Source organism: Hypanus sabinus, chromosome 16, assembly GCF_030144855.1.
Source record: "Hypanus sabinus isolate sHypSab1 chromosome 16, sHypSab1.hap1, whole genome shotgun sequence".
NCBI lineage: Eukaryota > Metazoa > Chordata > Chondrichthyes > Myliobatiformes > Dasyatidae > Hypanus > Hypanus sabinus.
The window spans coordinates 23,223,695-23,235,891 of NC_082721.1; the positions used below are offsets into that span (position 1 = coordinate 23,223,695).

A 12,197-nucleotide genomic window follows, 5' to 3' on the forward strand; every position below is an offset into this window, starting at 1 on the left:
TGGCAAGAATTGAAATAAACAGATCCAAATGCTGCAGGCTTTCTATAAAATAGCAGCTGATCGTGAGACTGAGGTAAGTTGACAAGAAGCCAGTGAAGTTTCAGTCAGTCGGAGAGCAGAATTAGGGCGCAGTGTTGTCACGTTGCTATGAAACCACTGAGTTATTTGTTTTGCAAGCTCAGCAAGGCAAAGGATGAAGTTACTGCTCTGTGTTTTCCAGCTCTTCACTGAGATACCACTGTAACTTTCCACACGGCGCTCCATATTCAACAAGCTCCCATAATTTACTGTCCGCAGTAACACTCACAAACTGCTGGAGGAACTCAGCACCTATGGGAAGAAGTAAACAGTCCTCGCTTGGGGGCCGAGACCCTTCATCAGACTCCTCACCCTCAGGTACTCTCAACCCAATTTACGCACACCGATGAAGGGTCTCGGCCCGAAATGTTGACTTTTACTCTTCTCCACAGATGCTGCCTGGACTGCTGAGTTCTTCCAGCATTTTGTGAGTTTTACTTGGATTTCCAGCGTCCGCAGATTTTCTTATCTTTACAAAAACTCTGCTGACCCAGGCCCCACACCTGGAACTACACCAATTTGATTTGGAGTCTTTGGAAATTTGTTAAAAATCATTTGAGTTCTGAGAACTTTAGAAACATAGAAACACAGAAAACCTACAGCACAATACAGGCTCTTCAGCCCACAAAGCTGTGCTGAACATGTCCTTACCTTAGAAATTACCTAGGGTTACCCATAGCCCTCTATTTTTCAAAGCTCCATGTACCTATCCAGGAGTCTCTTAAAAGACCCTATTGTATCTGCCTCGACCGCCCACACCGGCAGCCCATTCCATGTACTCACCACTCTCTGCATAAAAACCTTACCCCAACATCTCCTCTGTAGCTACCTCCAAGCACCTTAAAATTGTGTCCTCTCATGGTAGCCATTTCAGGCCTGGGAAAAAAAATCTCTGACTATCCACATGATCAATGCCTCTCATCATCTTATACACCTCTATCAGGTCACCTCTCATCCTCCATCACTCCAAAGAGAAAAGGCTGAGTTCACTCAACCTATTCTCATAAGGCATACTCCCCAATCCAGGCAATGTCCTTGTAAATCTCCTCTGCACCCTTTCTATGGTTTCCACATCCTTCCTGTAGTGAAGCAACCAGAACTGAGCACATTACTCCAATTGGGGTCTGACCAAGGTCCTATGTAGCTACAACATTACCTCTGGGCTCTTAAACTCAATCCCATGATTGGTGAAGACCGATGCATCGTATGCCTTCTTAACCACAGTCAACCTGCGCAGCAGCTTTGAGTGTTCTATGGACTTGGACTCCAAGATCCCTCTGATCCTCCACACTGCCAAGAGTCTTACCATTAATACTATATTCTGCATCACATTTGACCTATCAAAATGAACCACCTCACACTTATCTGGGTTGAACTCCATCTGCCACTTCTCAGCCCAGCTTTGCATCCTATCAATGTCCCATTGTAACCTCTGACAGCCCTCCACACTATCCACAACACCCCCAACTTTTATGTTATCAGCAAATTTACTAACCCATCCCTCCACTTCCTCATCCAGGTAAGAGTGAATTCTAGGTCAGCTGAGGGAAAGGACAGGTAAGCTCCCTGTCTTAGGTGGGGGGACAGGATAGAGGTTTAAAGAGGAGAGAGGGGATCATAATGGGGAATGTGGACTGTCGCACTCTTCAAACTATGTTCTCAGACTACTCCTTTGTATGCAGCACCCTGTTATAATAGGGCAAATGGGTTTTGTTTTATAATTGAACATTGTGTGAGCATGCCTCAATAGTGTGATATTCCTATTAAAATGTAGGCTACTTTTTTCTTATTTACTATATTGAATGAACATTTTTTTATATAGAGGCTACTTTGACAAGCTTCCAGACTGTGCTTCAGAAAATACGGACATTTTTTGTATGTTTATCAAAAAACATCCCAACATCCTGATTAGTTGTCAAGGAATCCAAGCGCCATCACTTGAAGCAAGAGGTGATCGATCTGCTGCTCCAGAACTTCCTGGCGTGCCCCAAAATTATCCAGAAGCGTGAGCACAAAAAATAGTGGTTGACTGTTCTATGCATCAGTAAAGGAATCCTCCAAGACTGTTGGAGGCATTGTCTTTTGAATATTATGTTAAACTGTCATATTACATGTTAGTTTAACATATTACTGAGAAAACAATTTTTAACTAACAAATTATCAAAAAATTCCATGCAATTTATCATTTAATTTTTTTTGTAGGTAAAAAGGATGAAATTACATATGATCAAATACTTGCATGGAGTTAATCTTGTCATGCTAGCCAATATTCATCCCTCACTCAATGTTAGTAAAACAGATCATTTGGCCATGATCACACTTACGTGTTGTGGGAGCTTGCTGTGCATAAAGAGCCCGTGCCATTTCCTGTGGTTCAATAACTTGCACACTTCAGGAGGTATTTCATAGGCATTAAACTGTTTTGGGTTGTACTGAGTAGATATGTGGTCAGGTGTAAAACTGGGATCTGGACTGAGCCTGAACTGACTCTGACTGGTCGAGTTCCAGCCCAAGCTCAGGACCTTAAAGTTGTTTTTTAATCCCCAACTGAGTATGATCTCTCTACTTGCCTGCCTCCTGTTCTCTCTCTCTGTCACACCCTGCCTATCAGCCACTCTCTTTGCCTTCGTCTCTTCATATCTTCTAGCATTGTGTATCGCTGTTATCCATTCTGAGCTCAGGGAGTTCATTTTGATTTATGCCCACCCAATATGATCCAAATCCCACACAAACATTTCGGTCCTATTTGGCTCAGGTTGGGTAGTCAGGTTTTAATCCTGAGTTGTTGCTATAAAGGTACAAGACTTTTTGTTTCGGTTTAAAGGTAACTTGTAACAGAACTCATAAAGCACAGGTGACCATTGAAATTAGGCCAACTCTTGTTCTTGAGAAATATTTACATTTAGAGTTGGGATTAGAATTTGTGGAGTTTGCAATCCACCATAGGTGCTGCCCTCACCCACATCTCCTCCATTTCCCAAACATCTGTACTCACCCCATCTTCCTGCCACCTTAACAGTGGTATAGAGCTCCTCTTGTCCTTACCTACCACCCCATAAACCTCCACATCCACCACGTCACCCTCCAACTTCCATCATCTCCAAAGAGATCCTATCACCAAACATAGCTTTACCTCCCCCACTTTCTCTGCTTTCCACAGGCATCACTCTCGCTGTGATTCCCTCCGAGTAATCGTTCCTCTCCACTAATCTCCCTCCCGGCATTTATCCATGCAAGTGGCCAAAATGCTACTCCTGCCCATTCACCACCTCTCTCACCTCCATTCAGGCCCCCAGACAGTCCTCCCAGGTAGGGCACCACTTCACCTGCGAATCTACTGGGGTCGTCTATGGTGCCTGATGCAGTCTCCTCTACGTTGGTGAGACCTATTGTGAACCGGGGCTATCATTTCAGCAAGAAGTTCCACTCCGTTCATCAATAGTGGAACTTCCCAGTGGGCACACGTTTTAATTCTGAGTCCCATACCCGTTCCGTCATGCCGGTCCATGGCCTCCTGTTGTGCCACGATGAGGCAGTGCTCAGATTAGAGGAGCAATACCTTATATTCCATCTGGATAGCCTCCAACCTGATGGCATGAACATTGATTTCTCCTTCTGGTAAAAAAAAACTCCCTTCCCTTCCCTCTTCTATCCCCACTCTGGCCTCTTACCTCTTCTAACCTGCCTATCACCACTCCCGGGTCCTCTTCTCTTTCCCTTTCTCCTAGGGTCTATTCCCCTCTCCTAACAGATTTCTTCTTCTCCAGCCCTTTACCCTTACCACCCACCTACCTTCACCTGTCACCTTCGAGTTACCCTCCTTCCCCTTACCCCGCCTTCTTATTCTGTCATCTTCCCACTTCCTTTCCAGTCCTGAAAAAGGGTCTCGGCCTGAAACATTGCCTGTTTATTCATTTCCATATATGCTGCCTGACCTGCTGTGTTTCTCCAGTACTTTGTGTTTGTTGCTTTAAAATCATGTTGCCTCTTGGCTGTAAACTTCTCAACATGAGGCATGATTTATTGTGAGTGCAGAGACTAGCCATTCTATAGGGGTAAAGACAGTTGCCAGTGTTTCAAACTGTGTTGGGACCCCCCATTGGGTGAAGTTCACAATGCAACATTTAGTGCAACTGCTGTTGCTACTGTAAACATTAGAGTAATAAACCTCTTATTTTAAGGCAGGTGTTGACACGGATTCCAAACATCGACCAGTATCAATTGCAGTTTACACCAAATAAAATCTGAGTATTGTTTTCATTTTACCTAAGTGCTTAAGTATTATTATGAAGAATGTTAATATTTTTTCCAATGGCCTTGAGACCATTTCACGAATTAAAAAACAGTTCCATCATCTCGCCACTCACTTATCTTCCCCTCGGCACTCATGTAAACTTCCCATATTTCCACTCCTCCCTTGTATGGTTCTAGTTTCCTCGTGTGTCCCAGTCTACATAAATGTTTAGCTGATGAACAAACTCTTCTTCCACATTTCAACTGCTTCCACAACCCTTCACATTAGCCTCTTATATTGGGTACCTTTAATCAAAGCCATTAACTTCGGCAATCTACTCATTGCCAAATGCTGTACTTGTACATACAGCAATGAACTTCGCTGGAAGCTTACTGTGTACTCACTCAACTGTTGATTTACAGCACTGGCCCCTCTCCAGACGTCTCATTTCCTGTGTGAAAAATGTCAATTAAGTGAAGGTTATTTCTTGATATCTTGATGAAGGGTCTCGGCCTGAAACGTCAGCTCCCACCACCCAGGTCAGGCTTTGTTCTCATTGCTACCATCAGGAAGGAGGTACAGAAGCCTGAAGGCACACATTCAGGAACAGCTCTTTCCCCTCTGCCATCCAATTTCTGAATGCACATTGAACCCATGAACACTACCTCACTACCTCTTTATTTCTATTTTTGCACTACTTATTTAATTTAGAGATTTTAGAAACATAGAAAACCTACAGCACAATACATGCCCTTTGGCCCACAAAGCTGTGCCAAATAGGTCCTTACCTTAGATCTACCTAGGCTTTACCCATAGCCTTCTAGTTTTCTAAGCTCCATGTACCTATCCAGGAGTCTCTTAAAAGACCCTATCGTATCCACCTCCACTTCTGCCACTGGCAGCCCATTCCAGGCACTCGACACTCTCCGCGTAAAAAATTTATCCTTGACATCTCCTCTGTAACTACCTCCAAGCACTTAAAAACTGTGCCATTTCAGCCCTGGGAAGAAACCTCTAACTATCCACATGATCAATGCCTCTCATCATCTTGTACACCTCTATCAGGTCACCTCTCATCCTCCATCGCTCCAAGGAGAAAAGGCCGAGTTCACTCAACCTGTTCTCATAAGGCATGCTCCCCAAACCAGGCAACATCTTTGTAAATGTTATTTATATTTATTTGTTTACTGTAATTCAAAGTTTTTCTCTATTTTTATGTATTGCATCGTACTGCTGCTGCAACGTTAACAAACTTCACGATGTATGCGGGTGATATTAAACCTGATTCTAATTCTTTATTCCTCTCCATCGATGTCACCTGAAGTGCAGTAGGCACTTCTGGCTCTTCAATCTACACCGTACAGCAACCCACCAATTTAACCCCAGCCTAATCACAGGACAATTTACCATGACCAATTAACCTACTAACCGGTACATCTTTGGACTGTGGGAGGAATCTGGAGCACACAGACAGACAGACAGAAATAGTTTATTGATCCCGAGGGAAACTGGGTTTCGTTACAGTCGCACCAACCAAGAATAGTGTAGAAATATAGCAATATAAAACAATAAATAATTAAATAATAACAAGTAAATAATGCCAAGTGGAAATTAGTCCAGCCTATTGGCTCAGGGTGTCTGACACTCCGAGGGAGGAGTTGTAAAATTTGATGGCCACAGGCAGGAATGACTTCCTATGACGCTCAGTGTTGCATCTCGGTGGAATGAGTCTCTGGCTGAACGTACTCCTGTGCCTAACCAGTACATTATGGAGTGGATGGGAGACGTTGTCCAAGATGGCATGCAACTTGGACAGCATTCTCTTTTCAGACACCACCGTCAGAGAGTCCAGTTCCACCCCCACAACATCACTGGCCTTACGAATGAGCCAGTGAATGAGCACATGGAGGAAACCCATGCGGTCACTGGGAGAACGTGCAAACTCCTTACAGGCAGCGTTGGGAATTGAACCCTATCGCGTTCCGTAAAGCATTGTGCTAGCCACTACACTACCGTGAGTTGCTCCAGCCTGTGTGTGTGTTACTCAGGATGTCCAGCATCTGCAAAATCTCTTGAGCTATGAAGGTTATTTCTCCCTTTTACCTAATGGGCCAGGCAGAAAATTCCTTTAAATTCAACCATCAGAATCAGATACTCCCTTATCGGAGCCTCTACATCAGTATATGACATTTGGACATTGTTGAATCCTTCCTTCTAGTTACACAAAATGCTTAGCCACTCAGTTGATATTGAGAGAATTAGTACCAAGCAATTCAAGTTGAAAATCCTCAGACTAAAGAGCTGAAGTGCAGTTCTAAAAGTTTTGCAAATATCACCATATCCAAGAGAAAACATATTTGCGTGCGTAGCTCAAATTTGTAATTGTTTGGTTCAATGTAACCTGCCAAACTAGTTACTACAAGTGGAGCCCAGTCAGATGTTAGTTGGATGGTAAAGATAGGCTCCTTTTCAGGAGGTGGGGGTGCAAGGTGAAAAGCTGGTTTTGCTTTAAAGAACATCAAAACAGCTTGTACTATCAAAGCCTGCCAGCACCCGGAACTTGTTGCGAGCGAGCAACTGTCTTGTTTGTTTTTGTTTTTGCTCTCTTGTTGTCCAGCATGGCTCTGGTTTCCTCATATGTCCCGGCTTACGTAAATGTTTAGCCGATTAACAAACTGAAGTAACCTGGCAGCCCTTGCCCAGCAGAACTCGGCTCTAGGCCAAGTCATGTCAACATGAGATGTGGAGACGAGTTTTTGTTTTTATGTGAATCAGTGGATGACTGGGGCTCCAGAGAAACCTGCAGCTGAGTGTAATTTCATCACTGACACACTCTCTCTCTCGCTCTCTCACTCTCTGATGCCAAACTGATAGTAACTTCAGCCATTCTGAAGAGATCCAATTAGACAGTATATTTTACTGCTCTGTGCTTGTTTTAATTGGAAGAAAAACATATTTAAAAACTTATTGATTACAACCACTAAATGATCCCCTTTATGACTGCAGTTCTCACTCTCTATAAAATTTAATGTAATATATTTTGTCTCCTAACAGGATCAAAAATATTTCAAGGTACAAGATGTGCTTTTATTAATACATCTTCTAAAGTAGAACTCAACATGTCAGTACAAGGTTTCTTCCTGAGATTGCCTATTAAACACATATTACCATCGTAGCAGCAAAGACAAGCAGGAAGCAGCCCCTGGGTGAATTTATAGCACAAGTTTCTGTCTCCCTGAGGTGGGTACGAACCATAGGGAGCTGCACTCTCATTGAACCCAGGTAGGCAGCGAAGAGTAACGCATAAAGTTGGAAGACTAGCAGATCGGCGACGGTGCGTGTCAGCAGGAACTTGGAGGTGCAGCCTGTCTTCCTGGCTCCTTCAATGTGAGACTGAACCGGAACATCAAAGGTGGAGAAAGAAAGAATGATATTAAAGCAGAAGAGAGCGAAAAGCCTTTGTGTGGGAGTCACTCTGTCTCTGTGGTTAAGTATTACTCATCTTGGCCAATGATAAAAGAATGTAATAGCACATCACGGAGGCTGATATTTGATCCTAAGGATGATGGTAAACACACAGCAGTTGCTCATCTGTCATTGCTTACAGTAGTTTCCAGAACTGAAATTCATACACTGCATACTCGATACTTCAGGGGTTCCCAACCTGGGCCCCTTTGTTAATGGTAGGGGACCACGGCATAAAAAAGTTGGGAATCCCTGTTATACGTACTACTAAATAGACCCTTCAAAGGTTCTGGAAGCCGCTCTGTACTTATAGGTTAGGGAGAGATGCCCCTGTTTTAAAGGGAATGCAATGAAGATTTATTGGATTGAGTCTTAGGATGAGAAGATTGTACTATGAGTATTGCTGGAAAATCAGTGGACAAGGGTGATAGTCAAAAGGTAAAAGGGAGAATAATTTCTAATCAGAGTGAGTTCACCCATCGTTATGGGTGCTGGAGGTAATCAGCGTTCTATCAAAGGATGTGGATGAGCAAAGGAAAATTGAATTTTCTGGTTGTAAGGAAAGAATAGTGGAGAATAGGACTGGTTCATTTGCTCTTCAAAGAGCCAGTATGATCTATGGCTGAATTATCTCATTGCTATTCTAATGATTCATTGATACTAAAAGAGATCGAGTCATAGGGTTGATATTTCTAGAGTGGGAAAGTTCTGAGACAGCTAGACAAGTTCTCCTCCACCCTTTTCTTTCTTCCATGGCCTTCTGTCTTCTCCTAACAGATTTTCCCTTCTCCAGCCCTGTGTCAACTTCTCAGCTCTTTACTTCACCCTTCCCCTCCCAATCTCACCTATCACCTTGTGGTTCTCCCTCCCCTCCCCCTTTAGTCTGACTCCTCCTTTTCTCTCTCCAGTCCTGATGAAGGGTTTCGGCCCGAAACGTCGACTGTACTCGTTTCCATAGCTGCTGCCTAGCCGGCTGAGTTCCATCGGCATTCTGTGTGGGTTACTGAAAAGCTGTTTCTTCAGGGTAAAATGTCAAGAATTAATGGACATAACCTCAAGATACGGGGTTGGCCATTGAGCATGAGGAGAGATGCCTTCACTTAGAGAGTAGAGAACCTTCAGAATCATTTGCCCAGAGGGCTGCCGGTGCTCATCCCCTGGGTATGTTCGACATTTAGATTGCAAGATATTTGGTTAGGGATTCAAATGCAAAAATCTGCTTGAAATCTGAAAAAAAGACAATACAATAAATACTCAGCAGGTCAAGCAGTGGACAAAGAAACAAAGTTCACATTTCAGGGCTTTTTTGGACCGAAGAAATATCAAAATCAAGCGGGAGAGCAGAAGTTGAGTATGGGGTGTGAATTGACAGTGGAGCAGGTTTGAAAGGTTAAATGGCTTACTCTGTGTTTATTCATCTGCTATTCACAACGGCATTCTCGTCCTTAGGGTATCACAAATTGCTTCTCTCCTAAAGACTTACTTTCACTAAATGTTATTACACTCCGTAAAGACCATAAGACAGGAGCAGAATCAGACCATTCAGCCCATCGAGTATGCTCTGCATAAACTGGGGGAGGTTTCAGTGTGCTGACCATCTATTGCGCTAATTTCAATTCTATTGACTTCAGTGCTTTCAGTATTACTTATTTACTTATTTCTTATTTTCACATTTTGTCGCTTTTGCACATTGGTTGCTTGTCAGTCTTTGTGCGCAGTTTTTCATAAATTCTGTTGTATTTTTTATTTTCCTGTAATGACTGCAAAAAAATGGTTCTCAAGATGACATACACATACTTTGAAAATACATTTACTTTGCCTTGACTTTGACTTTGATAGCAGGAGTTGTCAGACAATATTTAAGCTCATGTTTGGTGTTGGAGAGCAAAGATGACTATCTTCCCTTTCATGTTTTATTGACACATATTCCAACCAGCATAGATAGGTCACAAACTGCAAAATAAGTCAGTGACCAAACAATCTGCCTTGTGCACTGGTAGGGGCTAAGTACTGACTGTGAAACCATACCTTCCCTGTGTTTTTGAGCAGTGTTTGTGGCATAGTTTACATCAATGACAAGAAATAAGGACTAGCTTGAAAAACAGAACCCACAACAGTATTCTGCAAACTGCAAAGGAATGTCATTCTTTCACCCAAAACCTTGCAACTCTATTTTGCTTTCTGCTGAAAAGGACCAGCCCACTGAGTTTTTCTGGCATTTTCTGATTCTGGGTAATTCTAGACATTCTGCTCGCGTCTTTGGAGCTAAACTTAAAAATCTCATGACCTCCCAAACTCGAAGAGGAGAGCTGCAGCTGACATACTGAGACAGATTGTGATCATGAGACGGCTTATCAGTGAATGTCAGCAGACCCGCAAATTCCATGTTTATCTTGCATCTCCACTGGTGTCCAGTGTCTGGTTGTCAGTTGGATTCCAGAGTTTACTGGCTCCCTAATTTGAAAGAAGCCATAATGAATAAAACAGTCAGCTCTGGTGAACAGCAAGAGAGTGGGGGGAAAGGCGATGGCAGAGAAGCATTGATACAAAGCATTCTGATTTTCTGTCACAATACATTAATAAGATATCAGATTCCTGTTCAAAAACCACCTGCACAAGTTGAATGCTCAGGTGCAGAGTTTTGCTCTGAGAGTGGTGCACTCCTGCTTATTCGAAATGTCAGCAGAGTTTTTCGCTCAAAATGTTGATGTAGTAACTAGAACAATAGGGGAAAATGAATTAAGTGTACATTTAGACAATATAAATATCTTAAACACAATAGATTCTGCAGATCATAAATATGAGAAAGGCTGCAGATGCTGGAAATCCGAAGCATCACACAAAATTGCTGGAGGAACTCAGCAGGTCAGGTTGTGTCTATGGAAGTGAATAGATAGTCAACACCTTCTTCAGGCTCTGCAGATACTAGAAATCTAGAGTAACACACCCACAAAGTGCTGGAGGAACGTCACAGGTTAGACAGCATCTATGGGGAGGAATAAAGAGTTGACGTTTCTGGCCGAGACCCTTCATCAGGACTCTATAATTGCCTTCTTCACCCGTCTAAAGCCCTTGCACTTTTCCCAGAGTGAGGTGCTCTGAGCAACAATGGGAAACAAATGAGGACTTATGTCCTCTTTTACTCCTTGCCTCAATTTATTAAGTGTTGGATCTTCTGAAAGCCAACTTCTTAACTGCTCTATTACTATTAACAAACTATACACATGCAGGTGTATCCTAAGCTCTCTCATCTCCTTTCCCTTTTGCCCTCTGTTTGAAAGTGTATTTTCTCATCATTCCTGCCCAAGTGTTACACCAATTCCTCTGCAAGAAATTTTATCTGCTGGCTGCCTGTGTGGACACCCTTTGCTATTCTCCCCACCGTCCACCCTGCCTCCAAGCTTTGTGCCGTCAGCAAGTTTGGAAATTCTGCTCTCCACACCAGCTCTGAGCTTTGCTGGAACAGTGTCGGATGCCAAAAACAGATAATTCGGTGTGGGACTGATTAGGAGAGCAAAATTGACGGGCATCTGGAGGCTCATAAAGGCCTCTCCCTGAATTTCAGACCAGATTTATGTATTTTTTAATTTTTTGAAATACAGCCTGGAACAGACCCTTTTGTCCCTCTGAGCTGTGCTGCCCAGCCACTCCAGATATAACCTTACCCTAATCACAGGACAATCGACAATGACCAATTAACCTACCAACTGGCAAGTCTTTGGACTGTGGGAGGAAACCAGAGCACGCGGAGGAAACCCTCACAATCATGGGGACAACCTACAAACACCTTACATTGGATGTATCCAATGTACATACAGTACTGCGGCAAATACTTGGGCACCCTAGATTTTTTTATGTGGTTTCAGATGTCATGACTTCCACAGAGCAATTAGCTCAGCATTAGTGAGACTGTCTGGTATTACCTGGAAAAACAGAAGCAAGCGAGACAGCCATAGTCTGCAGAGGAACTGTGGCAAGTTCTCCAAAGAACAACAACCAGCCGATTTTCTTACAAAACTTTTCTAAAACTGCCCCACAACAGTGTACCTAAGAGAAATAGTGCAGTTTTAAAGGCAAAGGGTAGTCAAACCAAATATTGATTTAATTCAGTTATTTTACTGTTTAATGATCTTTATAGTATTTTTGATAATTAGTAACTATTCATTTCATTATTTTTGAAAGCATCTTCGCTTTACATAATTTTTTTACATTTCATGGTACTATATTTGCATCTACTGAAAGAACTCATCTTCTTTCAACTCCTGAACTATATTTCCTGCCATTACACTGATGGGAAAGCTTGTGTGTATCAAGATTTGAACTGGGCTGATAACCGTTTTGACTCTTTGGTGTGACACTTCTAATAAAGCATTAATGGAATAATTGCGAAGTTGATCTTGCAGGTACAGAGTGAGCAGAC

At 42.8% G+C, this 12,197-nt stretch overlaps 1 protein-coding gene across 6 annotated transcripts in view; it reads left to right on the top strand.

Annotated features, from left to right (window-relative positions):
* Window positions 1–12,197, top strand: part of LOC132406073 (neurolysin, mitochondrial-like) — a 70,103-nt gene that overhangs the window by 24,470 nt on the left and 33,436 nt on the right. For 2 of the 6 annotated variants that reach the window (XR_009516054.1, XR_009516052.1), the window contains exon 2: window positions 7,367–8,230. The exons of 1 other annotated variant lie outside the window; for it this stretch is intronic. The gene's annotated coding sequence lies outside the window, so the exon portion shown is untranslated. Of the gene's footprint in view, window positions 1–220; window positions 397–1,900; window positions 2,093–7,366; window positions 8,231–12,197 lie in introns of those variants that run through there. 3 more of the 6 variants (XR_009516053.1, XR_009516055.1, XR_009516056.1) reach the window with 3 other exon arrangements.